Below are 27,396 nucleotides of genomic sequence, written 5' to 3'. Positions count from 1 at the left end.
TTTTCAAGATAGGTTTACGTTTTTCAGTAATGGTGTCAAATCAGAAAACGGGGTTCGTTTTCATGAATTATTATTAACGTTAATGACTGTTTTTGAATTTGTATTACATTTGTATAAACATTTGCATAACATTTGTGTGCATACCTATCCGAGCTAATATATCAGCAAAGGACATTATTTATATAGGGGAAATGGGGGTAAGACGGACATGTTAAGAAGAACTTTAATTGTATCTTTGGAAACTCATGTTTTCCAGAACTTAAAAGCAGTTTCTTATAGTTCCATATAATGGTTTTCGAAACAATTGGCCAACTGTTTTATACAAATTTGTTTTCGCATGTTTTTTACTGAAATTAAAACAAGCCGAAAAGTAGAACATTTTTATCGATGCAGGTATAACGGGAGTGGGAGGAATATGGATAGGTCAATAATATACGAAGCGTAGAAGTTTATCGCTCGCGAGAGGAATAATTTCGCTCTCTCTCAGTGTTTGTGTGTCCAGTAACTGAAATAAAACAAAAAGAGAAAGAAATATATAACAAAGAGTTAAATATTCTTCCCTTCACTTTAGAGGCGAATGATCTGAAAAGTTTAAAGCCTCTTTCATCCAACATCATCATCATCTTCCCTTCACTTTCCATCATGCATTGGATGTGATTATGGATTTGACTGTCCATTTCAACCCCACGAGTGTATTTATTTTAATAATTTTAATTTACCACTAACTAAAGAATTTACTTTTCCGTACATACCTAATATCGCTTCTCTGTCAACTCACAAACCGAAATATAACCATCAGCGAATTCTATTTTGCAATTAAACCACTCAAAATGATTAATATCGAAGCCGCAAAAATTACATCCACACGCGGAGTCATGTTTGATTTTCGGTTTTTGTTTCCCTATTCCACTTCTGATCAGTATTCATTGTCATATGATGGTTTAAATATTATAGAATAGTATGTAGAAGCGGTTCCTATCAACAGAAATTTGAAATTCATAATGCAACTATACAAATCAACCACCTGTCCATTATACCCCCGCGGTTCCCTTACCGCTGCGAATCCGGCGAATCCAAATGAAAATGCAGCGTTCGTTCTACGGACGATGTGGACAGAGAAAAGATTGCAATTGAGGCTCCGCCCGCAACTTTTGCGATTTCAGATCACAGCATTCACGATTCGAGAATCAGAGCGTTACGTTTGGAGTGCAGCGTTTTGAGCGTTAATAGCTCTTTATCGGCTGAACGAAGTGGTTGAAAATCAGTTAATACAAAATATTAATTGTATATGAGTGATGTTTGTTACTTATTGATCCAAAAACTTGTTTAAGAATTGTCATCGGGTGGCAGTGAAAACATTATAAATATTGGCCTCGTTGAACAGACGTGCAAAATTTTTCGCCCAAGAATTCATTATCAGAATATGTCCAAAGCAACCATAGTGCAGAGCTTGCACTGATTACCATGAGCAAAGCAGAAGAGAAATATTAAACAAAACGCGTACCGCGTTGGTTTCTGTACCGTTAGTTGGAGATTATTTGTGTATGACTGTATCACACGCACGAATTGTTGATTTTATGCGTTATCATATAGATAACGGTTATGGAGAACAGATATAATTGCATATGGCATTTTGAGTGCAGTGCGTGCCTTGTCAATCGTGTATTCTTCTCGAGAGAACAAGAATGAAGCATAAATCAACTATCTTTAGTTGCTTCTACAAAACCACCCATCGACCCTTTTCGGGACTACCATAACCATCGACTTGAAAATTATTTTTCAAATTTATCCCGAGATATAAAAAGCGGATTGATGTTTATAATCTTTTCGCTAGAAGAGTGCTTGTGTGAACTTAGAATATGTTCGGATTGATGATAATAATTATTTTGAATTGTAGAGGCTTTAAAATGTGTGTAGTACAGTTTTCTTTAGTTTTTTTTAATTTCGCAGTTCATTCGCCTCTAGCCTTGAAAAAAGCCAATTTGGAAAATTGAACTAAACACTCGTCTTTGCGGAAGGCCGTTCGAAAATCGTCGTTGCCACTGTCTGGAGAAGTGATACATCGTGAATGACTCATTGGTGACTTTTATTCGATCGATAATTAAATTTTCGTAAATTCAAGTATTGTTTCCAGGTTGAAAGTAGCGTCAAATTACAGCGCATTCCGAGCCGGACGTAAAGAAGGTATTTTTTAGTGCTGAGAGATGTTCTTCGCTGGAAAACAGAATGTGAAATTTATTCCGCAGCGGTTACTGCCGCCATTACTACCACTGTACAACTGAGTCGGTTCGGATCTTCTGTTGCCGTTTTGCGTGTTCTTTGGGGCGTTGTTCTTGGAAGCGCTGAAAATGTAATTTTGCTAAAAGAAACTAAGAAACTACTTGGATATTCAATAAGTTCAGTGTTTCAATGTCGCTCTAGACAGCGAACAATCAGCAGTTCATGTTAATGCTGAGTGTTATTGCTTCGCAATGCGTTCGCAACCCGCACTCAGTCAGAGCATTCATTCATTGGTCCATATCAATGCTTTTAAAGTATTTCGTTGTTAAATTTCTGTAATGTTTGTTCTCGCCGACAATAATTTCGTAGTTCGAAAAAAAGAGGAAAAAATTGATTTTTCGAAACATCGGTTAACTTTGAAAAATCATAACTCAAAAACGAAAAAAAAGCCTCTCTGGTTCCGACATATGTTGTGTGAAAAATCCTCAGCTTCCCAGAAAAAATATTTTTAAAAATATAGTGATAATGAACATAAATATGCGAACAAAACGACGCATATTTGACTTAAATTGTATAATTTTAAGTATGTTAAATAAAGCGTCAAATTACGATCAGAAATACGACATTCCTTTTTCCCCAACCCAATATTAAGACATTCTTTTAAAAATAACAACAACAAAAATCACATTCTTTTTATAGTTTTTTTTTTCTCTTTACTTTTAACTCCATTGATTTGATTGTATGTTCATCTTTGAATTAAATTCTTTTGATTAGTAAAGCTTATGCAGTTGTAATTGCTGGATTATCATCGGAGTACACTCGACAAAAATTATAGGGTCAAAATATCGACAACATGGAAATGAGATATACCTCATTTGAAAGCTAATAATTATCGAAAATTTTCACTGTAGTTTTTTGGATATTTTTTTTCTGTAGAATAGAAACTTTCTTAGAACCAAATTAAAGCAAATGATTTAGGTTAGCTGGATTTATTTTTACGTGTTTAGAAACATGTATATTTTTAATCATGAAAAACTAATAAAAATATAGAAAAATGTTAATGTCTTTCCGGACATTAGCGTTTCCTACGCATTTAAGAATTTAGTCAAAAATATGAACATTAAATATTCCAAAACGATAAATGCATATCTCATCATCATGCGTTGATTTATCAGGAAGTTACAGCTTCTCAAATCATTTGATTATTTCGATGTATTTTTTTGTGTACTTATGCAGAGAGGAGGCGTTTTTTCGTTTTTGATTTATGATTTTTTAAGTTGAGGGGGGACCCCTTTCTGAACGGTCGAAAAATAATAAATTTTCGTGTATTTTTTTTCGGATGTTAGGAATGAAGTATTCGAGTATTTTCATTACTTCATCACTTCACAAAATTTGATACAGATTTTTTTTTTGACGTAGGACTACGTCTTTCATTTCTATATCGGGGTGTAAAATCAAAGTTTCGAAAACAAAAGCGTTACGATGCAGACCGAGATTTTGAGCGTTAATATCTCCTAAAAAACTGAACGAAATGGTATGATAAACACCTCATTCGAAAGCTAAAATGTCTACGCGTTATATACTTGTTACTTTTTGATCCAAAAACTTGTTTCAATAGACTTAAAATTGCTTTCAAAACAGGCTATTGAAATCACCAATCGGTATATAAGCGAGCGCCGCTCGGAAATCCACTCAGTTACAATTGAACAGCGATTGAGGTACCATCGCAGGAATGAATGGATGTTTCCCTAACACAGACTGTAAAACCATGGAGCCTGGGGAAATCGGCATTGCAAAATGAATACAAGCAGCGGGTACTTTTGTACTCATTTGCGCTTTTGCAAATCGGAATATTTCCCTAACAAAGACTTCAAAACCATGGAGTCTGGGGAAATCGGCATTGCAAAATAGATACAGGCAGCGGGTACTTTTTTTACTCGTTTGCGTTTCTACAAATCGGAATGTTTCCCTAACACAGACTTCAAAACCATGGAGCCAGGGGAAATTGGCACTGCAAAGTAGATGCAATTAGCGGATACTTTCGTACTCGTTTGTGCTTTTGCAAATCGGAATGTTTCCCTAACACAGACTTCAAAACCATGGAGCCTGGGGAAATCGGCATTGCAAAATAGATGCAAGCTGCTGGTATTTTTGTACTCGTTTGCGCTTGTGCAAACTTGAATGTTTCCCTAACACAGACTTCAGAACTATGGAGCCAAGGGAAATCGGCATTGCAAATGAGATGCAAGCTGCTTGTACTTTTGTACTTGCTTGCGTTTTTGCAAACCGGAATGTATTTTTCTAACACAGATTCCGAGACCAATAAGTTAGGAAAATCGGCATTCCGGATCTCGGCAGTACTTTTTATACCCCCATGCATTTTTACACTCCGGAATGCGTTTTGCTAACACGGTCTACAAAAGCGGGTACAAATGCAACGCTTTGGTTCGATTATTCTAGACTGCATGCCCCTTCATGTCGCCAGCTCACTGAACTTCTTCGCATACCGTTTGATGATAAGGCAAAATGTAGATAACTATTTGCTGCGATAACCACTACCATAATGCATGAATTGACCTAAATTGGGATTTGTTTGCAAATGAATTCGTGAATTGTTTCATTCATTCACTAGTTTAATCAATAATTTAATCAACAGCTTTGCGCAGCGGCGATATCGTACCCAATGAGGAACATTCGAAGTGCGATTATTGCTAATTGAAAAAACACAAATGATTACTAAGCCCACGGCAGTCCTACGTCAACCTTGCGGTTATATCATAGGTATAACCTATCCATAGTTTTTGTATATTTTTTTGGAATAAAACATAAAACCTCAAAAGAAAGTTAGTTCGTTTAATACGTTATCCGCGGAAATTCGAAAATCGCGACATTTTTTAACAAACCTCGCATTTTTGTTAGAAAGTACAGATTAAAGATTTTTTAAGTGTGATATTTATAACACTCTTTCTTGTTTAATTTCTATTACTTGAATCACTCTTCACATAAACAGAACGATGCGTATCAGCGAAGTTCGATGTGTAACACAAATTTGTATTCATGTTTGTTGCTCAGTTCCCTCTCTCAGCAAACTTAATCTAATGCTTCTCATTGTTATCTGCGAAACATCTAACGAATCATCAATGTCCAATGCAAATACTGCTAAAATTTAAAATCATTCGAAAAGCAGCAAGAGCACACACATTTGGAAGCTGCCGAAGAAACTATTAAAACATTAAAAATTTCTGAAATTTCTGTAGCAGGGTCTTCATGGAACTTGTCAAGCAAATGAGAAAGAAATATATCGATGACTCGACATATGCAGCGTTGAAAAAAGTGGGATGCCTGAAAGGAATTGCCTGTTAGTTCGCTTTACCGGTGTTTCGAAGTCTTGTTAACAGTATTTCTACTATTCATCACTCCTTGGCATCCGTGAATGTTTTTTTCTCATTACAGAAACACCAAAAGTATAAGTTCTAAAATTGACCCAGCAACGACACAATGAACATGATGAATCATGAGATCTAAATAATAGATCAGACATCGCGGGGGTAGCTCGAAATTTTTAATGGGAAAGGAAGCTCGAACTTGTTCCCTTCTATGAAAATATTTGGTTTGGGTTCCCTAAATATTTAATACATGAGGTCCTGACCTTTACTCAACTATTTCTAAAAGAATGTCTTAATAATTTTAATAAGACTTCATTGCCATAATATAACGGCCATTCCATGTCAAACCGATATAGTGGTTCACAGATTTTCGTAAAAATTGGTAGTTTTGTTCATTATCGCAAAACATTTGACCCGTATTCTTCTATTTTTTCATTAGGGTAACCATTTCTATTTTAGAGTTGTCCGAAAAATCAACTGAAAGAATGAGATACTAAATTATTTGACATTATGGAATAGTAATCCTCAGTAAATAGCCTTGCTATATTTCCAAATGTTTGTAAGACGCCCATAAATTTAATTTTAATTGGCCTTTTTGACCGACTTACGCTATTCGCCAGACAGATAGTAGTCTTGGAATCAGAGATGCCAACCTTCCTGATTTTTCAGGATTTCCCTGACTTGTTGACGCGTTCCCTGATATCCTGACAAACACTTGCCTAATTTTTCTGAAATGTTCCTGATTTTTCCTGATTTTGTACTTCTTGCTTTATTAGAATGAAAATGGTCCGTAATAAATATACGAAGTTTAGCTGGTTGGAATAAAGAATTGTCATAATGGCCTACATAAAAAATCTCTCCAGTCCGCATTCGAATAATGTTTAATCTTTTTTTGTTTATTATATATATATTCCGAAGTGATACGCTTTATCGAAGATACCCTGTCGACATTTATTAAAGCTTGAAGTTGGCGTGAAAAAAAAAGCTACTCTATTAGATTTGCACGCCTAAAGGCAGTTTCAAATCGTTATATTTTGAATGAAAATAATTACTTGCTGTTTTTGGAATAGTTAAAACACGTAGTCCTAATTCTTACTTTACAACTGTGTCAATAAATTTCATGATACTTCCACAAAAACTCATCATTAGTATAATCTTACGAAATTGATCTTGAAGCTGAATTTGTTCATAATTCATGAAGCTCCATTATGAGCTTCTACTAATCAAACAGTCGATAACTTCCCACAACTACTGCTCGCAAGATCGTGGAACTTAACTGTGCACATAAATATAAATAAATGTATGTCTGCCTATAAAAACCATGCGTTTGTGTTTTCAAAAATCGGTTCGAACTTTCCGGACAACACAATATGAGTGTCCTTATTTCTCCTGATTTTATTCGTTTATTTCATTTATTTTCATTCTCTCTGATTTTTGAAAATAATAGTTGGTAACCCTGCTTAGAATCATATTTCGGCAGCCTTCCGGATTCTTATTTCATCCTTGAATTATGAGATAACCGAAGCCAGTAAATTAAATAATAAGCCATATTTCAAATCCGACAAACGTGTTTATCTAATCGAACAAAAAAAAACTTATTTCAGATCCGGTGCTTTTGGTGGGTAGCCATTAATTACAGTGGAGTGGTTGAAAAACACACGCCGAGCTCACATTGTACGAGATGCGATGTAATGACTCCTTGACTTTTTTTTTCGCGTCATTTGCATCACACCTCTCACTTCTAACATCAAATGGCCCCAAGTGAAATTGGGCTCATTTGTGTATATTATTGTTTGTTTTTTCCTCCTTTCGATGATCGACAAGTGAGAGGTCTCCGCTGGGGTTCACAGTGGTAGAATGCATTCAAATTTAATGCAAACAACGGGAGGAGAAAAAAAAGTAATAGCATCTCTGATGGAACCGCGCAATTCGTTTGCGTCGCTATCGGTCCACTAATGTGGCCAAACCTAGGAAAGGTTACAAACGAGGTTGCCCTTCACCACCATCGGCTAATGAGTAGCGATGCTGCACTGTTACTTTACTTTTGCTTTGTTTTGATGTCTGAGGTCATTATCTCGGCTTGGACCACCTGCCCTGAGAGCTTCAATTGGATCGAGAGTAAAATTATTAGCCACCATTTCTGGGCCGTAATTTCGACGGCTCTGAATTACCTCGGGCTCGGCGTGTGCATTCGGCTCCAAATTAGACTCAATTATGTTTTACGAGTCGAGCTTGAATATAAATTTTACGGCATCCAACCGACTCTGAGTGTGTGAACTCCGCTTTCCATCTGCCGTGATTTCAATTGAGTTATTTGTCGGTTTGACCCTCACGTGAGTCGTGTACCCTTTCCTAGAGTTGGGAAATTGGAGTCAGAGTTTTCAGCTTAATAATGACAACCTTTCACATAACATGTTAGATTGTGGCACAGCTCCGAGTTTTCGAACGGAAGAGCCCCTATCTCCTATTCGACTCGTTAAGCTTTTTAGTGCTTTTTAGTTTTTTAATCAGAATGGGAAACACGCAGCCGCGGAACGTACACTGTCAAAATTTAGATCCTTCCGATTTCGCAACATCATTAACTGTATCAACAGCTGATTACAAAATACCACTTTCGTTTACAAGCGGCATAATTTCGCACGAACAAACGTCCGCTTCGGCTTTCGAGACGCAGCGATCGTTAACCCTTTCCAACCGTCGCTCCACCATATTATGGCCAGTTTCGAGGCCCGTTGCTTTGGTGGGGGGTGCGTGTGTGGGAAGACGGAAGAACGAGACCGTTGCATTTATTTATTTTTTTGTTCGTTTGATCATCATGCACATAGCGGGGAAAGATAGGTAGGAAGGCAAGGAAAGTGCAATTTGTTCACAAGGCAGAAATAACCCTAACACTCAGCAAATCGACTTACAACAAAAATCAAACCACATAATCGCACACCAAAAAATCGCAATGGTAAAAATGGAAGCTCGAATAACGCATAGCAAAAAAAAGGGCTACGCTTCCAGCGGAACGATTTTTTGTTGTTGTTGCGGTTTTGCTTACGGTTCACATTCTACCAAAACGTACTCTACGATGTTTTTATTATGAATTTTTGTTGTCGTGTTGTTGTTGGACATGTTTATGGTTGGAACTGGTTTTTTCCCTCGCCATCCAATATCGTCGATACAGTTGCGCGAGGTCAACCAAAGAGCCCAAACGAAAGGGAAAAGAAATTCTGGCTCGTTTTGAAACGTGCGTTGGGAGTGGCGTAAGCGAACCCAACGCGAAATGGCCATGCAATGATGGATCTGAATGTGGCAGATTTATACTGAAGGATTGCAGATTTGATATACTGAAGATTGATGTGAGAGGGGCAACTATGGGATCCAAATATTAATGCTAAAATCATTCGATCAACATCAAGCAAGCCTACTCGTTTGGAAGTTCATATGAGTGGCGCAACTAGAATACGAAATACACGTAAATTGTATGCAGGTGTCAATGACGTTGTTCGACATTGATTCCAATCCCATAATTACAAGTGGGAAGACTATCAGACTTTCAGACTATTCATTGAAGGTGTCATGGTTCGAAAATTACGTCCATGAAGTTAAATCTGAATTAACCAAAACGAAAGTAGATCACATTATAGATGTAGCACTGTACTGTGTTTCATTAGAACATTTGGTATGATAAGCTTTTCGGAAAAGTTATTTCCTACAAGAATGAACGTATATGACTCTCATTATGTTAAACGTACACTACGAAAAATGTTGCGTAAAATATACTGTCCCAGCTCATACCTTCTATGCCATTAGATCAGATAAAAACCACATCGCATCACAATCAACCTGATCTTACGTGTCATCATAGCGCAATTGGAGCCTACGTCACAGTGGAAATGGCGCTTACGCCACTCCGTTTTCAAACTTTTCTTCTTCTTCTTCTTTAATGGCGTTAACGTTCCCTGTGGAACTTTTGCCGTCTCAACGTGTTCATTAACTAGCGTCATTCATTAATACTTGGTTGAGATTTCGATGCCGAATAACACGCCTTAAATGTACTCTGGAGTGGCAAGCTCTAGAATACGCGTGACCACAGTGCAAGCCGGAAGAATTTTCTTTGACGAAAAATCCCCCGGCCAGAACGGGAATCGAACCCGAACACCCGGCATGATAGTGTGGGACGCTAACCACTCGGCCACGGGTGCAAACTTTTACTGGATCATTTTTATACATTTCTGCAAAAATTCGCAGTTTGGCATTCTCTATCGATCAAAAAAAAAACTCAAACGTCAACTATGACGCTTACATCACATTGCGAGATTACGGTCATTAAAAATTAAAGTACTAAACAAGTTTTTGAAATATTGTTTTTTTTTTGGATTTAGAGATTCAGTACTGCTCTAATTCGTATGCAAATATGTTCCTGCGCTTTTTTAGATACAGGTCGGACTCGATTATCCGGGATTCAATTATCCGGTTTTTTAGACTCGATTATCCGGAGTATTTTATTTTTGATTTTCGGAAATTTTGATAATTTGTATAATCTTCTATATTGAATAGCTAATATGGGTATCAAACGAAAGGGCTTGACTAGTAGAATGCAGTTATTTATGAAAAATACAAATCCAAGATGGCGGCCACTACAAAATGTCGGATTTCATATTTTCTCAGAACCCCATCAATATGGGTATCAAATGGAAGGGCTTGACTAGTGGAATACAGTTATTTATGAAAAATGCCCAAAAATGTATCAAACGAAAGTTCTCGACTAGAAGAACATAGCAGATAATGAAAAATCCAATACCAAGATGGCCGCAGTCCCCGAACAACTAGCTACTTTTTGAATGGTTTCATTCAGCTTGACCTGTTTATATGTATGTTTGAATGTTTGTTGGGTTGTCCCACATAAATAGAAAATTGACCCCGTTCCTGTTGAATGATTGATCTGAAATTTGGAACATACATTTAAGTCTACTGTCATTATAAAACTGCGTATTCCATGATCCTGAAAAATTAAATTTGGCCGCCGCAAAAAAATGGCTAAATGGCGTGATTTGGAAAGGGTCAATTTTCTGTTGATGTGGGACAACCCTACAAATATTCAAACATACATACAAACAGGTCAAGCTGAATGAAACCAAAAACGTGTTTAATGATCTGCTGTTCTACTAGTCGAGAAATTCCTTTTGATACCCATATTGAAGAAGTTTTGAAAAAATAATATATATGGCACCATTTTGTGGTGGAGACAATTTTGGATTTGCATTTTTCATTAATTACTGTATTCTACTAGTCAATCCCTTTCATTTGATATACATATTGATGGGGTTCTGAGAAAATATGTAATCCGCCATTTTGTGGCGGCCGCCATCTTGGATTTACATTTTTCATAAATAACTGTGTTCTACTAGTCAAGCCCTTTCATTTGATACCCACATTGAAGCTGTTTTGAGAAAATATGTTATTCGCCATTTTGTATCGGCCGCCATCTTGGATTTTCAAGTTCATGGGATACACAGTTTTATAATGACACCAGAGATAAAGATTTGCTCCAAATTTCAGATCAATCGGTCAACAGAAAGGGGGTTTAACTTCTATTAATGTGGTAAAGCGTTCATACAATGTTACAAAGTTACAAAGTCATAAACATACAAATGGGTCAACCTAGATAAAACCGTTTAATAAATAAGTGCAAATCATAATTATAATACGTTTACCGAGAGAAAATTGTTTTTTTACGACTCGATTATCCGGAGTGAAAAAAAATCAATACACCGGATAATCGAGTCCGACCTGTATTGGTTTAATTTATATTTAAATATGTTCGAAAAAAAAGCTTACGAACACATTTAAATATGAACTAGAATAGTACTCAATCTCAAAATCCTCAAAAAAATCTATACTTGGAGATTTTTGTTAGTACATATTTCAATTTTTGATGACAATTTTTTTTCAAAATATTTCTCGATACAGCATCAAAGAGGTACATATAGAGGTGGAGCAGTAGGCGAAGTGTATCTGTATTGGTAAGGAAAATATCGTGTCGTAATTATTTGCATATGGAATGTATATGGAAGAAACAAAATAATGTTGAAAGTACTCACGGTTGTATGATAATTTGAGCCAAAATTCTCATGAAATCATTCAACTGGTTGTTTTTTAACAGATGACAATTATATCGTGTCTTATTTCGATTATTCATGTGGTAAAAAGGTCCAGAGAGCAGTCGTATGCTTAGTTCTCGAAAACAGTAACATTTTCGGTGAAATTTTGATTAATTGGCGATTATTATCTCACAACATACACATCGACACTGAGAGCCTTCGAAACATCAACTTCATAACGGTAAAATAATGAAGCTTAGTTTATTTCTATGAACGTGGGGGAGTGAAAATGGCACATGGAAATATCACTTTTATCCGTCTTCTTCGATGTGATTTCACAAATATTCACTCCACGCTATCACTTTAGCCTCATATTCAGCGGGAGTTCTACAAAAATTAACGTTTTTAATTGATGAATAACTTCCTGAAAAAAGCATTTTTACATGGATGCGGTGGGCAATCAAAGATAAACACAACGACTGACGTCACTATTTGCGAAATAGATATGGCAGCGCATGCTATGTCGTTCGAAACTCGATCATCTTCATTACCTTTTTTCCAGGACATTGATACAGCATAGTAAATTGCACTTAATTTTTTTTTTCAAATTTTCATCTCGAAGAATCTCGATTGGAAACGGCGTGCAAAAAACCAAAATTGTGTATGACATGATAGATCCTATGGTGAACCACATTGCACAATGATCCAGGAGGTAGATTTATGTGGAAATTAGCTGCTAGAGCTCAACAGTTATTCTCTTGAAAAAAAAACTGTCTGCGACAAAGTTGTTACAAATGGTAGAGCACTTATTTTCATGTTGTCAAAAATAGGATGACCAAATATTTCGACGAATAAAAAATCTAACTTTTCTATCCTTATAGACAGAGGCAAATATAGTCCGACAATGTTGTAGGCCCAGTTATTTTAAGTAGTTTTGTAAAACAAATAAATATCAATAACTTTGAGTAGAGTGAGATATTTTTTTCCCCAAAACTGTTCATTAATTAGACTCAACTAACATTTACAGAGTCAAATTTCACCTTAAAATATTCCTTTTTTTCTATATAATTAAGATCAACAATTTAATAATAGCTAACTCTAACACTAGATTGATTGGACAGGATTGGGATTTAGGACTAGAATGGAGCGAGTGGGGTAATTTGGTTTGATGAGGAGGGAAGGAATCAAACAGAGATATCATTTATTTTGAGCAAATGGTAAAGAGAAAGCATGAGGTTGAGGTCGCGACTAGCTAAGATGTCTCTACCCGGTAGGTCAGATTGCCTTCCTAGTGCCCTGAGTGAATCCGATAGATGAGCTCTGGCAGAATGAAAGTTTATACAAGACAAAGACCACATGCTCGATGTCATGATAACCATCACTACAAACGCTAATATTACTATCAAAGATCCCAATGCGATTCAGATGTGCATCTAACATGTAATGATTAGACATGAGGCGGGACATCACGCGAATGAAGTCCCGACCTACATTCAATCCCTTGAACCATGCGTTTGTCGATACCTTGGGAATAATTGTATGTAACCAGCGACCCATATTATCTTCACTCCAATTGCGTTGCCAATTCGTTGCCAATACGAGTCCGCTTTCTCGTTACCTGGAATTGAGCAATGGGACCCAAGCTAATGTAATCCTATAAGATTTTACCACTAATCTACCCAAGAGCTGTCTTTTTCTCATAAGAAAATAACATGTAGGTTTTATCGAACGGATAGCTTCTATTGAGCTGAGACTATCTGAAGTACTCCACCCAGAACCTCAAGACACATCGTATGAGTCGATTGCATGCAACCCAAAGCAATACGCAAGCAACGATATTGTATTCGCTCCATCTTTAGAATATGAGTCTTGGCTGCCGTTCGGAAGCAAAAACTACCGTACTCGAGGACCGAAAGTATCGTTGCTTTGTATAAACTTATGAGGTCTCCTGGATGGGCGCCCCACCATGTTCCATGTTCCAAAGTTGTATAATAGGGGGCTCAAACATGAACTTTGTAGAAGTCCCATATAGCTTTATCGGGAGACTGCCAAATTTCCATGAGCATAACTCATGTGTTCTTCTGACAGCGAATCATACACATAATTATTTTAAGTTGGCGAGAGTCCACAATTATGAAGTTTATCTGATAATATATCAATAGAAACAGAATCAAAAGCCCCTGTTCACACAACGCGTAGTTTATGGACGAGCTAAGCCGCTCGAATTTGTCTAGATAGCATACTCTTTCTAACGTATCATTCTTATCAGCCTATCGCAGCATCCGGTTCATTGCTATAATGCGCAAACAGTGAATGTTCGTATTTTCTAACCTACCTAAGTTTTTCCAATTTGCTTCTTTTATTGCATCAGCAATTCGTCATTTTTCATCCATAGATCAATTATTATTTGGACGCTCAGACTCCAAGATATCATCACTGACCAACTTACCCCTATGACCAATTAGCCTACCCTACTAATCATGTATAAATTTTATTTCGCTGAAAATATTGATAGATCAGAAATATCCCTATTCTTAATGAGTAGGTCATTGCGAGTTCAAAAACCCATCCTATTATAGTAGTAGATGTAAGTAGTTGAGGATGAATCTATATCTTTCCGTAGCTATGCACCATTTCTTTTCTTCAGCTGTTAGACTTTGATTTTTTGAACCTCGTCCAATGTTAGAATATTCATATTAAACTTCTCCAAGTTCAAACATCGCCCAACAGAAGAATATTTAAATTTCCTCTTCTATTAATCTTGAAATTATTGGCGGTGTACGTCCTCTGAGCTAACAAATTTTCTCGGTGGTAATCCAAATAACTTTTGCCGTGTGTTTTCCAGCAGTTTTTCACCATTCTGGGAAACTCGCGCTTCGAAATCATACGCTCTGTCATCGGCAGACATATCGAACCTAACGCAGAAGAGAAAGTTAGTGTTGCTGGATCTTTAAACTCGTTACGCGAGAGGTTGCTCCCCGTTCCCTATTTCGAGATACGTTTACGGCTTCATATGTCGGAGCAGGGAAGCCGCAATCTTGACCCAATTATCATATTTTACCCCCAGATCCTCCCCTGGCCTCACAGGCTGAAGCTGTCTTTGAAAATCGAAAACATCCAGAGCGGAAACGGTTCCAGTGAAATGAATACGCACGCCTTACAAAATCGCACGCCAGCGCGAGACTTTGCCACGTTTTACCTTTTCGCTTAGATCCGGAAGGCGGGCGCATGTGAGTAAGACTTCATTTTGATAAACGTAATAGCACACGATCGTGCATATTCATTAGTCAAAAGCTAATAAAACCTCGCCCAGCAAACCTCGGTTTTGTGCCCTTTCGCATTTCCCATCAGCCAACGCCAGGCTGTTTGTATGTACCCAAATGCGTGGCGGAAGGTGAAATGTAGCAAAGCAGCAGCAGCAGCATCCTCCTCCAGACTCCAAACCACGCGAAGCTAAGACCACGGCTCCAATATACGAGTATTGCGAGAGCGTCTTCTTTTCGGTCCGGAGATGAGTGCTTTCTTCCCTTTTGCTTTCGTTATGACGGCAGCCGGCTGCGAATATTGAACAGTCGAAATTTCTGACGCACTTCTTCCTTCGACCTCCGCAAACCTCCCCAAGTCGCTGTCTCGATGTTGCCTCCTGCTGCTGCGTATCAGTCGCGGAACGAAAGAGAAAGGTGAGCGATCTTCCATACGTGGGGTGCGGTTTCTGATTTTGGGCCCCCGATTCGCAAGCAGACAATGAACTTTGGTATCGATGGGAAGAAAGCGTTATTTTTTGTTTACACTTTGTGATATGTTAATAAGTCGCGGAGCGTAAGGTGGCCTTTATGGGGTTCAGAAATGAGTTTCGAGTGGCTGAAATTGTCCACTTGTGATGGCGAGTGAAGCAACTGCTTCAGATGGCAGTGATATCACTCCCAGTGGTGAGGGAGAAGACTAATTATGATCAACCAACCCAATACTATTGGATTTATTGGAAATAGAGCACCTCTAAAAATGTTAAAAATAACGATTTCGTCGAGGAAATGAACAAATGAACTATTGAACGTGAAATTCTCATTAATACAGAAAAAAAATTAAAAAAAAACATCATACATTTTCTTATTTTGCAAGCTGCAAGCATGCATGCAAGCTTTTTATGTTTGGGAAGAAATATAAATAACTTTGAGTAAAGTTGCGATATTGACAAGTTCTGCATCGAAAAATGTTTGTATCAGTAAGCTCTAAAAGTCTTTCGAAGACAATTTGCATATAAAATTTGAAATATGAAAGTTAGAGCAAAAAAACAGTTTTTTTCATGGTGACCCAAACGTAACTTAGAAAAAAGGCGCTATATCGGTTATTTCAAGAGATAGAGAAAAACTTTGTTCTACAAAGATGTCCCAAATAATTGGAGTTACAACATTGTCGAACTATGTTTACCTATATCTATAAAGATAAGAGAGTTAGATTTTTCATTTCATCGACAATTTTGGTCACCCTATTTTTGACAACATAAAAACGAGCGCTCATCTACTACTATAATAGGATGGGTTTTTGAACTCGCAATGACCTACTCATTAAGAATAGGGATATTTCTGATCTATCAATATTTTCAGCGAAATAAAATTCATACATGATTAGTAGGGTAGGCTTATTGGTCATAGGGGTAAGTTGGTCAGTGACGATATCTTGGAGTCTGAGCGTCCGAAAAATAATTGATCTATGGATGAAAAATGACGAATTGCTGATGCAATAAAAGAAGAAAATTGGAAAAACTTAGGTAGGTTAGAAAATACGAACATTCACTGTATGCGCATTATAGCAATGAACCGGATGCTGCGATAGGCTGACAAGAATGATACGTTAGAAAGAGTATGCTATCTAGACAAATTCGAGCGGCTTAGCTCGTCCATAAACTACGCGTTGCATGAACAAGGGCTTTTGATTCTGTTTCTATTGATATATTATCAGATAAACTTTATAATTGTGGACTCTCGCCAACTTTAAATAATGATTTGTAATATTTGCTGTCAGAAAAACACATGAGTTTTGCTCATGGAAATTTGGTCTCTCGACTAAGCTATATGGGCCTTCCCAAGGTTCATGTTTGAGCCCCCTATTATACAACTTTTATGTTAATGATATCAATGATTGCCTTTCGGGATATTGCACGCTACGACAACTTGCAGACGATGGAATGGTTTCCATTAGGGGATCCTCCTCCGTTGATCTGAAACCTATATAAGCTATCCGTTCGATAAAACCTATAAGAGCCTCATGTTATTTTCTTATGAGAATAAGACAGCTCTTGGGTAGATTAGCGGTAAAATCTTGTAGGATTACATTAGCTTGGGGCCCATTGCTCCATTCCAGGTAACGAGAAAGCGGACTCGTTAGCTAAGCTCGGGGCCTTGGAAGGCACCATTTTTGAACGACAAACAACTAATCATAAATTTTTTTTTGTACTCCTCGTAGTTACGTACTCTCCAATTGGCAACGCAATTGGAGTGAAGATAATATGGGTTGCTGGTTACTTACAATTATTCCCAAGGTATCGACAAACGCATGGTTCAAGGGATTGAATATAGGTCGGGACTTCATCCGCGTTATGTCCCGCTTCATGTCTAATCATTACTTGTTAGATGCACATCTCTATCGCATTGGGATCGTTGATAGTAATATTTGCGTTTGTGGTTATGGTTATCATGACATCGAGCATGTGGTCTTGTATAAACTTTCATTCTGCCAGGACTCCTCTATCGGATTCACTCAGGACACTAGGAAGGCAATCTGACTTACCGGTTCCCGGTTACCGGTTTTTACGCGGTTTTTTACTAGGTACGCATCCCCCACATTATTCTCACCCATCGGTTGGGTGCATCTATCAAACGCATCCAAAACAAGTGTCACCGATTGATTCCCGGTCCCACTTTCTTATCTTTATTTTGCCTGTGATCAAACGATAATAACAGTTGTAGAGAATATAACAATCAAAGAAAAAATACACAGGAAGGTTGTGTCCGAGATACGACCGTATGGTTGACGTAGGATTCCGTTAGAATATCTGTTGATTTTGGATATATTTGAAGAATTACATCGTTGAATTCTTTGATAATGATTTGGTGGCCCTGAAAAGAGCAATTTTGTTTGGTTGTTTGTTTGTTCTCTCTACCAGTGTTTACCGAGTGATGATGACGGAAGTGTGGTAAACAGTCGTTGGGTGGTGCGTATCAGATAGAAGATGCCGAACTGGAATGAGATATGATATGATATGATATGATATATATCTATATATATATATAGATATATATATATATATATATATATATATATAGATATATATATATATATATATATATATATATATATATATATATACAAATGAAACACAAAATTCTCCATTACTCGGAAATTATTCAAGCAAATAAAACCAAATTAGGCATATGAAGGTTTTAGCGGACATGAAACATTTCTAATATGATTCAACACTCCTCCCACCTCTCAAGGGAGGTCTGCCATAGAAACGAAACATAAATTTCTGCATAACTCGAGAACTAATCAAACTAATGGAAACAAATTTAGCATATAGATTTTAGGGAGCAATACATGTTTTTATGGTGGTTTGACACTCCTTTCTCCTCTCTAAGGAAGGAGAGAGGAAGGTGCTGAACAACTTGAGAACTTATCAAACAAATTGAATTAAACTTAGCATATAGAGATTTTAGGGATCGATAAACTTTTCTATGGTGGTTCGACACTCCTCCCTCCTCTCGAAGGGGAGGCTACCATACAAATGAAACACAAATTTCTGCATAACTCGAAAACTAATCAATCAAATGGAGCCAAATTTGGCATGTGAATGTTGTTGAATATGAGAAATGTTTCTATGATGGTATGACACCCCTCTCTCCTCTGAAATGGAAGGGGGTTCCATAAAAAAATACACATATTTCAACTAAACATATTCTAACCAAACATGACAATTGATTTTTTTTAATATGATAAAACACACTCCTATATATTCTTCTATCTATATAAATAAAAATGGATCACCGTATGTGTTGATAAGAGCAAAACTCGAGAAAGGAATTGTACGATTTAGGGCTGTCTTTATTATGTCATATTTTCTGTATCAAGCATTTATTCCATGTAACGGAGAAACATGTTGTTTGCAAGTGGTTGAAAAATCTTGAACGAGGATTGTGTCTGAAAATAATCTGATATTATAATGACGAGTTTTGGTAGAAGTACTAGGAATTTTATAGTAAAAGGTTATTTTAAAGGGTAGATTAGAAAATCAATCAATGAACAGTTCTGCGATTGGACCTATGGACGTGCGCTTAGTAAAAAACGTGAATGTGGTAACGAAAAATAAATTTTGGGCGGGACGAAGTTTGCCGGGTCTGTCTGTAATATAAGATAGTTACCAATACGGAATACAATCATCAATTTTTCTCATCAGTAAAAACATGTTACTTTAATATAGAGAAAACATATTTGAAATGGAAAATGAAAATGAAAATTAACACAACAAAACAGAACCGAACGACTCGTTCTCGAGCGGGAACACACCTTGGTTTTTATTTATGGAAATTGAAAAAAATCATTTCATATATCAAGTCATTTTAAACACAACAATCACATAAAATTTTACAATTACACTTGTGCTATTTTTTTACAATACACGATCGATCATTGATATGAAATTTTACGAGGCAACCAATATTTAAGTTCCAAGTTTAAATTTTATTTGCTAGAATTAATCGTATCACTCACCTTACTTGCAATGTAATGTTCCCTCGGGCTCCTTGGTTTTGATGTCTCTGTTAGGGAACACATTTCGGTGGGAACAGAAGCTCCCTCTAATTTCATATATTTGCAATGTCGATTTCCCACAGCCAGCTTGATTTTGATATCTCTGTTAGGGAACCGCCGCATGTGTCGTTAATTTTGACCAATTAGAGGTGGATATTTCCATTAGAAATTAGAAATTAGACAATTTTCACGATGTGCTCGACATTCGATTTTTAATTTGTACCCCAATATGTTCCCGAAAGACGTAATCCTACGTCAAAAGTTTGCCTTCCATCGGGTATTCGAGATATCGGGGAAGTAGCGTTTTTCGATTGTCAGACTGAGCCAAACTTCAACCGTGGAGTTGGAGCATCGCCATTAGCATAACGGTTGCATTGTTCACACTCGAGTGGCTAAAAATTACCATAGCCAAGCAAGAGGCATCGCATGAATCACACGGTCCAAACGTGGGGGGAGGCCAAAACAATGCACTTGTTTGAGTGCGTTTGCGATTGGAGATATACACGAATTGTCTGATTCGACGGGTAGTTTAAGCGGTAATTGTCTTCCGGAGAGAAAGAAAGGTGATGGCGCATACCAGAGGTACAAAGTGCAAGATGCTGATGAAGGGGAGTGCACCGTTAGAAGATTGAACAGAAATCAATTACGGATGAAAAAAAAAGCAAATTCTCGCAGTTTCATGCTATTCACTCCGAGAGTGGCACGAATTTTGCAAGTTCAGCAAACCCTCCGCCGCCAAACTCACGTTGGAAATACAAAGAACAACTGTGCAACCCTTCATAAATTGTGACAATTGTCATTTGCCCAACGCGGGCCGCCAAAAAGTTCAAAATTTATCGTTCCATTTCTAAATTACATTCTTCGCAGTTCTCCATCATTTCGCGTTCTACTTCATCCGCCCGTGTTCGGAATGGCCGGATGGGAAGTACTCCCACCCCATGCGGGGTAGGGGAAGCGAAGGGCAGCACCACTTCCAAGGCTCGCGTTTCAATTTCGTAAACTTCCTCTCGCTTCCTTCCCGTTATGACGGGGGAAGAAAGCGGAATGGAACCGTGAGCCGGCTTCGTCGTTCGTCGTCATAAATTATGAATTTCTAAACGATCTCGACGTCGACTTTCGTTTCCCTCCGAGAGAACTCAGTCATATCCCTGATCCCGTAGGTTTCGCTACGTTGCGTGAAATTCAGCACCCGTGCGTTTCTTCTCCGACCACCAGAAAAAAAGGGCTTTCGCGGGCACAAAAATGTTAGCGGTTTATTAATTTCCCAACCCTTTCGCCTCCGGGGAGCGGTTTATCGGCCGACAGCGGCTGGCCCCAGAATTAAGTCGCTCTCCTCAAATCGCGAGGTCATAAATCTGGAACTGAGGCCTGGGCTCGAGAGAGAGAGAGAGAAAAAGGGAGTTCTGGAGACAAGTGTCGGACTCCTAATCATAATCACAATTTGGCTGTGCGCTTTCTCGCTCCGCGAATCATGACGGGCGGGTTGAGCTTCGCGCTCCAATTTTTACCGGGAAACAGAACATCGGACTGGTCGCTGCCACCGCCACCGCCGCGGTACGTAAGGTTGATCCGGAATCTCATTAGCGATATTGCTATGACGAATGGCCGGAAAATGATTGTTAATTATTCATGGAATCGTTATTGTACTTTTAGTTGGCAGTCTCTCAGCTGAGGGAAAGCGGGGAAAGGAAAATATTTGGATACTTTTTGTTTGCCGCTTTACCCACACAGGGTAATGCTCAACTCTTGATGAAACAATGTAATCTGATAAAGGATATTGCTCGGGAAAGGATGTCTAGTAGATTAAGGTGAATCGATTTGTCTTTCTTGTTGTTTTCGGATGGAGGGTTGAAACATAATACGACCGTTGCCGGCGCTAATTATTTATATTTCCGCCATTTGCATTTTTTTATTGTCATCAAAGCTTTAACGTGGGTTGTGAAGTTTGATAATGCAGATTTGTTTAGTAATGGTGATTGCTTCTGTTGATGGGCAAACAAAATAATAATTTCTAATGTGAAGGTTTCAGATATATTTTTGTTATTAGAGGGTTTCTGTCAATCAACACAAACTTATATCAATTTCATATTATTTTTTTTTATCCAATTCATTTATTTGTAAGGCTCAATCGCATAAGATTTGCGGAGCTGCTAATTCAAGGTTTGTTTATACAAAGTTTCAACTAATTGCTATGTTTAGTAGGATTCGACCGAATACTCGCGGTTTACTAGAGGTTAAAAGGGCAACACTTTTGTGGGACGGGTCAGGTTAGGGATATGGATATGAGGTATCGTTGTCTCAACCGAGAGTTGCCGCACGCACTTTCATTTTATTGATCTAGCTGAAACTACAGGGCGGACACGATTATATACAGTCTCCAATTCCTTTCACTGTATACAATCGAGTCAAATATGCATATATTTTTGTTTTTTGAATATATAAGAGAAATTTAATTTCTGATTCATCCCCGTAAAGTCAGAATATATTTTTCTCACATGAGAAAAAATAAATTTATCCAGAATCTCACATAACGAAATAGACAATCATATTTGATTAATATTTCTTAATTTCGCTGCAATATCGTTACAAACAATTTCTGGTGAGAATTCGATAAAAATCGTCACGATTGTTGCTCCAATGTACTTATAATAGTCAATGAAATTTCACCTTAATTTTGAAATATTACCTATTTCCTTAAAATAAGTCATATTTGAAATATGAAATATATACAACCATTTCATGCCAAACCGATATAGTGGTTCTCAGATTTTCGTCAAAAGTGCTACTTTTGCTCTTTATCTCAAATTATTAGACCCGCATTTGTTTTATTTTTTTCCATTTTAGGGGGGTTCGAAATATCCATTTTTTCGCATTTTTGCCAAAAATTACTTTTTTTGAAAATTCATAATTTTCGAACTGCTGGACCAATTCAGATGTTCGACATATTAAATTAAAGCCAATTAGCTGGTACGAAGGTTGCACAAATTTTAATAATGTTTTCGTTATTATTGATTGTATTTGTTTTTTATAGTTTTCATGGTCTCGGGACCAAAGGCGCTATATTTGTTGACGTAGGATTACGTCTTTCGGGAACGTATTGGGGTATAAATTGAAAATCGAAAATCGAGCACATTTTGGAAATTGTCCAATTTCAAACGCTTATTGCTCAGTCATTTCATGATGGATTGATGAAATTTTTTCGTCAATCAAATTCGGCATTCCATAACAATTTTTTCTATTGAATAAAATAATACATGTCATGAAATTAAGTATCGAACAATTGAAAATTCTCAACCCCTATACTAACGGACATATCCACTTCTGATTGGTCGAAATTGACGACACATGCGGCGGTTCCCTAACAGAGACATCAAAACCAAGCTGCCTGGGGGAATCCGGCATTGTAAATACATGAAAGTAGGGGGAACTTTTGCTCCCACCAAATGTGTTCCTTAACAGGGACATCAAAACTAAGTTGCCTGGGGGAAATCGACATTGCAATTACATTAAAGTAGGGGGAGCTTTTGCTCCCACCGAAATGTGTTCCCTAACAGAGGCATCAAAACCAAGCTGCCCGAGGGAAATCGGCATTGCAAATATATGCAAGGCAGGAGTATTTTTATATTGCAAGTAAGGTGAGTAATACGATTAATTCTAGCAAATAAAATTTAAATTTTCAATTTTAATGTTGAAAAGTAAAGAAAGGTAAAAAAAGACCGATCGTGTATGGTGAAAAATCTAGCACAAGTGTAAGTGTAAAATTATATATGTTAGCAGTTGTGCAAAAAATAAATTGATATATGAAACGATTTATTTAAATTTTCATAAATAAAAACCAAGGTGTGTTCCCGTTCGAGAACGAGTCGTTCGGTTTTTAGCTGTCTGTTTTGTTGTGTTCATTTTCATCCAAAGAAATTTCATACGGCGAGAAAAATTGGAAAAGTGAAGAAATATTCGAAAAAGTGATTTCCCATGTGCTCTACATATAGTAATAGGTGTTATTAGTACAATTAAAATTCGCATTGGGTTGAATAAACACTCAAAAAGCAAAAAATTATAAATGAAATTTACTTTTTCCATTTCAAATATGTTCTCTCTATATTAAAGTATTATGTTTTTACTGATGTAAAAAAATGATAATTGTTACATATTATATTACTTATATTACATCGGTGAGTTCTTTTTCCTCTATTTCATCCATACATAGCACAGGGGGCATCCCGTCTAGGATCAAAGATGGTGGTTTTCATCATATCTCATTCCACTTCGGCATCTTCTATCTGATATGCACTGTTTACCAATGACTGTTTACCATCCTCCTGTCATCATTGCTGTCATCATCACTCAATAAACACTAGTGAAGTGAATGAACAATACCCAACAACCAAACAAAACGGTCTTTTCTGAGCCACCAAATCATTATCAAAGAATTTAATGATGTTATTCTTCAAACATATCCAAAATCAACAGATACCCTAACGGAATCCTACGTCAGCTATGCGGTCTCGGACACAACCCTCCTGGGACTTTTTATTTTTTTTTCCATTAATTTTAAAAACCAGTCTTAATCTTTGTCGCGTCATTTTAGTTGTGAAGTTTGCTTAAAACGCTCTTTTTTAATATTTTTTTCTGGGAAGCTGAGGATTTTTCATATAACATATCTCGAAATCAAGGAGGAGGTTTTTTTTTCGTCTTTGAGTTATGATTTTTCAAAGTTGAGTGATGGTCCGAAAAATCATTTTTGCCCCGAGACAATGAAAACAATAAATAACGAATACAATCAATAATAACGAGAACATAATTCGAATTCTCTGCAGATGTAGTATTTTTCAAAAAAGAGTGATTGGCTTTAATTCGATATGTCGATCATCTGAACCGGTCTAGCAGTTCAAAAATTACGAATTTTTGATAAAAGTCATTTTTGGAAAAAGGTGGAAAAAGTTGATTTTTCGGATAACCCTAAAATGGAAATGGTCACCCTAGTGAAAAAATTAAAAAATACAGGTCTAATGTTTTGCCATAAAGAACAAAACTACCACTTTTCACGAAAATCTGAGAACCACTATATCGGTTTGGTATGCAATGGCTGTAAATTCGAACTGTATATAATTGAGTCCAAAATTGTATATAATCGAACCATATATAATCAAGTCTGCATATAATCGAGTCCGACCTATATTAGTTTTTTTTAAATACGATCACGACTAATTTTTGAAACGGCATATGCAAAAATGGAATCATCTCAGAAAATAAACTATAACGCCAAAACGGGTTATTTGATCGAAATGGTGTCTTAGGAAAAGTTATAAATTATTGTTTTTTGGTCCTAGAAAAAGTAAATACTGGAAAAAGAAACTATTTTTTTTACCAAGAATATTTTTTTTTATTTAAAAATGGAATAATAAAGCCTATATCGTTTCCAACAACTGGAATAAATTGGATCCTGGGCAAATGAAAAATGAACTTTTATGGCATTTTCAAATTTGCAAGTTTTTACACAAAAGTTTCTAACCTACAAAAACCTACAACCACAAGTTTCTCGTCAAAAGATGAAATGTAGGAAATTGTTGAAATTTTTATGAAAAAAAAATATCAAAAATCATTTTTTCAATCACACCGTAAATTTTTTTTTAGAAATCGAAATTACTTTCTTTTGAAAACGTATTTTTTTTAAGTTCTGAAAAAAATGTATGTATGGTCCCTACAATTTCTAACAAGTCACCCATACATCAAAATATGGGCAATTCTACAGGGAAAATGTTTTTTTCTTTCTTCGAAAAAAATACAAAAATCCTAATTTTGTTTAAAGTCAAGATGGCGATATAGTATGTTCGACAAAGTTTTGAATCTAATTAAAATATGAACTTTTGTCGAGGACATCAACTTTCTTTCTTTTATAATTTCTGGAATATATGGCATTTTTGTATGCAAAAATCCTGAAATATGGAAGTTTCACTCGAAAATGTAAATTGTTGGGGGATGTATTCTCCCGTTTTCCAAGTTCTTAACGTGCTTCTAAATACAAAAAAAATGCAGATCATATCAATCGTGATAGTATACGCACTAAAATGGTTCTTTTTCTACACTAAAAATTTACGATTTGAACATTCATAGTAACTTTTCAAAGAAAACATGGAAAAGTGTATCCGGTATCCGAGAAAGACGCACCACGCTAGATATGGGGTACAGAATAGGGGGGCGTTGCTGATTAATGGTCAGCTGCATCCCAATAGGAAGTATCCCGTGTCGAGCACACGTACAGAGCATCGAAGACTGCAACATACCAATTATGAGAACACTTGTAATACTAACCTCGAGCCAACCGCGAGTAATCGGTTACATATTACTAACATAGTTGTAAGCAAACATTGTCGGAATATTGAACTCCCGGCCCCGTTAGGCTGACGCCATATGAGCCTTAATAAACAAATAATAAACAAATTAATAAACAAAAAGATATGCTTGAGAAAAATCTTAACTCAAAAACTAAAAGACCTACAGAATGTTGACTAAAGAGAAAAAACATATTTAAAAAATGAGAATTATTTTTCTTAAAATATGATTTCTTTAATTCTGAAAAATATGTGTATGAATTGCCCATTCATTTTCTTTACAACAACTTTTTCATGTTTTCATTGAAAAATTACTATTCATGTTCAAATTGTAACATTTTAGTGTCACGATCAGGGCTCTGCATAATCATAGTCAACTGAGGATAGTCAGCTGACTATCTGACTGACTATATCCGTATTCTGTTAGTAATGACTTTTGGCTCCTTCACGCAGTTTCTCCGCCAAAACGACTAAACAGTAAGTCGGGCGTTTAGTCACTATCTCCCTCTACCGACTCGACTATATCATTTCATTCTTCCCAGTCAAATTGTCCTCATTGCATTTTGAAGTGACTTCCCCCAAAACGAATTCGTTCCTCTCTCTCTTTCCCATGTATCTTTATGCATGCATCGATGTTTGAGTTCACCGTGGTTAGACAAACGCTACAGGTGAGCTAGATTTTTTTGTATCGTACACGAAAATTACTCACATGTATAAAATAGCGTGCTGTGTGTGTGTGTGAGCTATTTTGCACGCCTAATACTAACTAATACTAACGCGAGGACCTTTATAGCATACTTGATAAATGTCTAAGTTCGTTGGTTTGAGTTCACGATTGGTAGAAAATAAACCGTCCATTGATGGGGTAACTACTTTTTGCATCAGGAATCAAGTTTTCGTTCCTCTTTATATGGACGTACAATAAGATTGCATACGGGGGTACGAAATTAGTGTCAGGGGGAAATGGAAATGTGGATTGAAGTCAGTTGAATGAAGAGGCAGATTTGTATTCATTAGTCGAGTCAGTTAAAATAACCACTGACTGGACTAGTTCACCAGTCATCCTCGCTAGTCAACGCTAGTCAATTCATTTTCTAGTCAAGTCATTTTTTTGTTGGCGATGACTGCCGAAATAGCTCTAGTCGAAGCGGAGCTTCTGGGAGTAGTGTCGGTCTTCATTTTTCACCGTCGAAGATTTCGGGCCCTGGTCACGATTGACATGATCTACAAACTTTATTAGGAACACGTCAAGAACATGTCAAAAGCAAGAATTCACACACAACAATCAACATTTACGAGTAAAACATTATTTTTTTAGAAGTCTCCATATAAAAATGCCATACATCTCAGAAACTATAAAAGATAGAAAGTTGACGTCTTCGACAAAAGTTCACATCAAACTTTGTCGAATACTCTATATCTATATCTTGACTTTAAACAAAGTCAGGATTAGTTGAATTTTTTTTTTGAATAAAACATGAAAAGTTGTTGTTAGAAAAATGTTGTTTTTGTAAAAGTGTCTATCTTCCGTTGTATTGGTTACTTGTTGGAAATTGTAAGGGCTTT

The 27,396-nt window shown here is 36.8% G+C and overlaps 1 protein-coding gene and 1 pseudogene across 1 annotated transcript in view; both read left to right on the top strand.

Moving 5' to 3' along the window:
• LOC129764690 (heparan sulfate 2-O-sulfotransferase pipe) overlaps window positions 1-27,396 on the top strand; it is a 577,061-nt gene that overhangs the window by 20,526 nt on the left and 529,139 nt on the right. The window lies entirely within an intron of this gene.
• LOC129772239 (U4 spliceosomal RNA) lies at window positions 4,875-5,044 on the top strand (annotated as a pseudogene).

Source organism: Toxorhynchites rutilus, chromosome 2 (genome assembly GCF_029784135.1).
Source record: "Toxorhynchites rutilus septentrionalis strain SRP chromosome 2, ASM2978413v1, whole genome shotgun sequence".
Lineage (NCBI taxonomy): Eukaryota > Metazoa > Arthropoda > Insecta > Diptera > Culicidae > Toxorhynchites > Toxorhynchites rutilus.
This window is presented reverse-complemented; position numbering and strand designations above follow the sequence as displayed.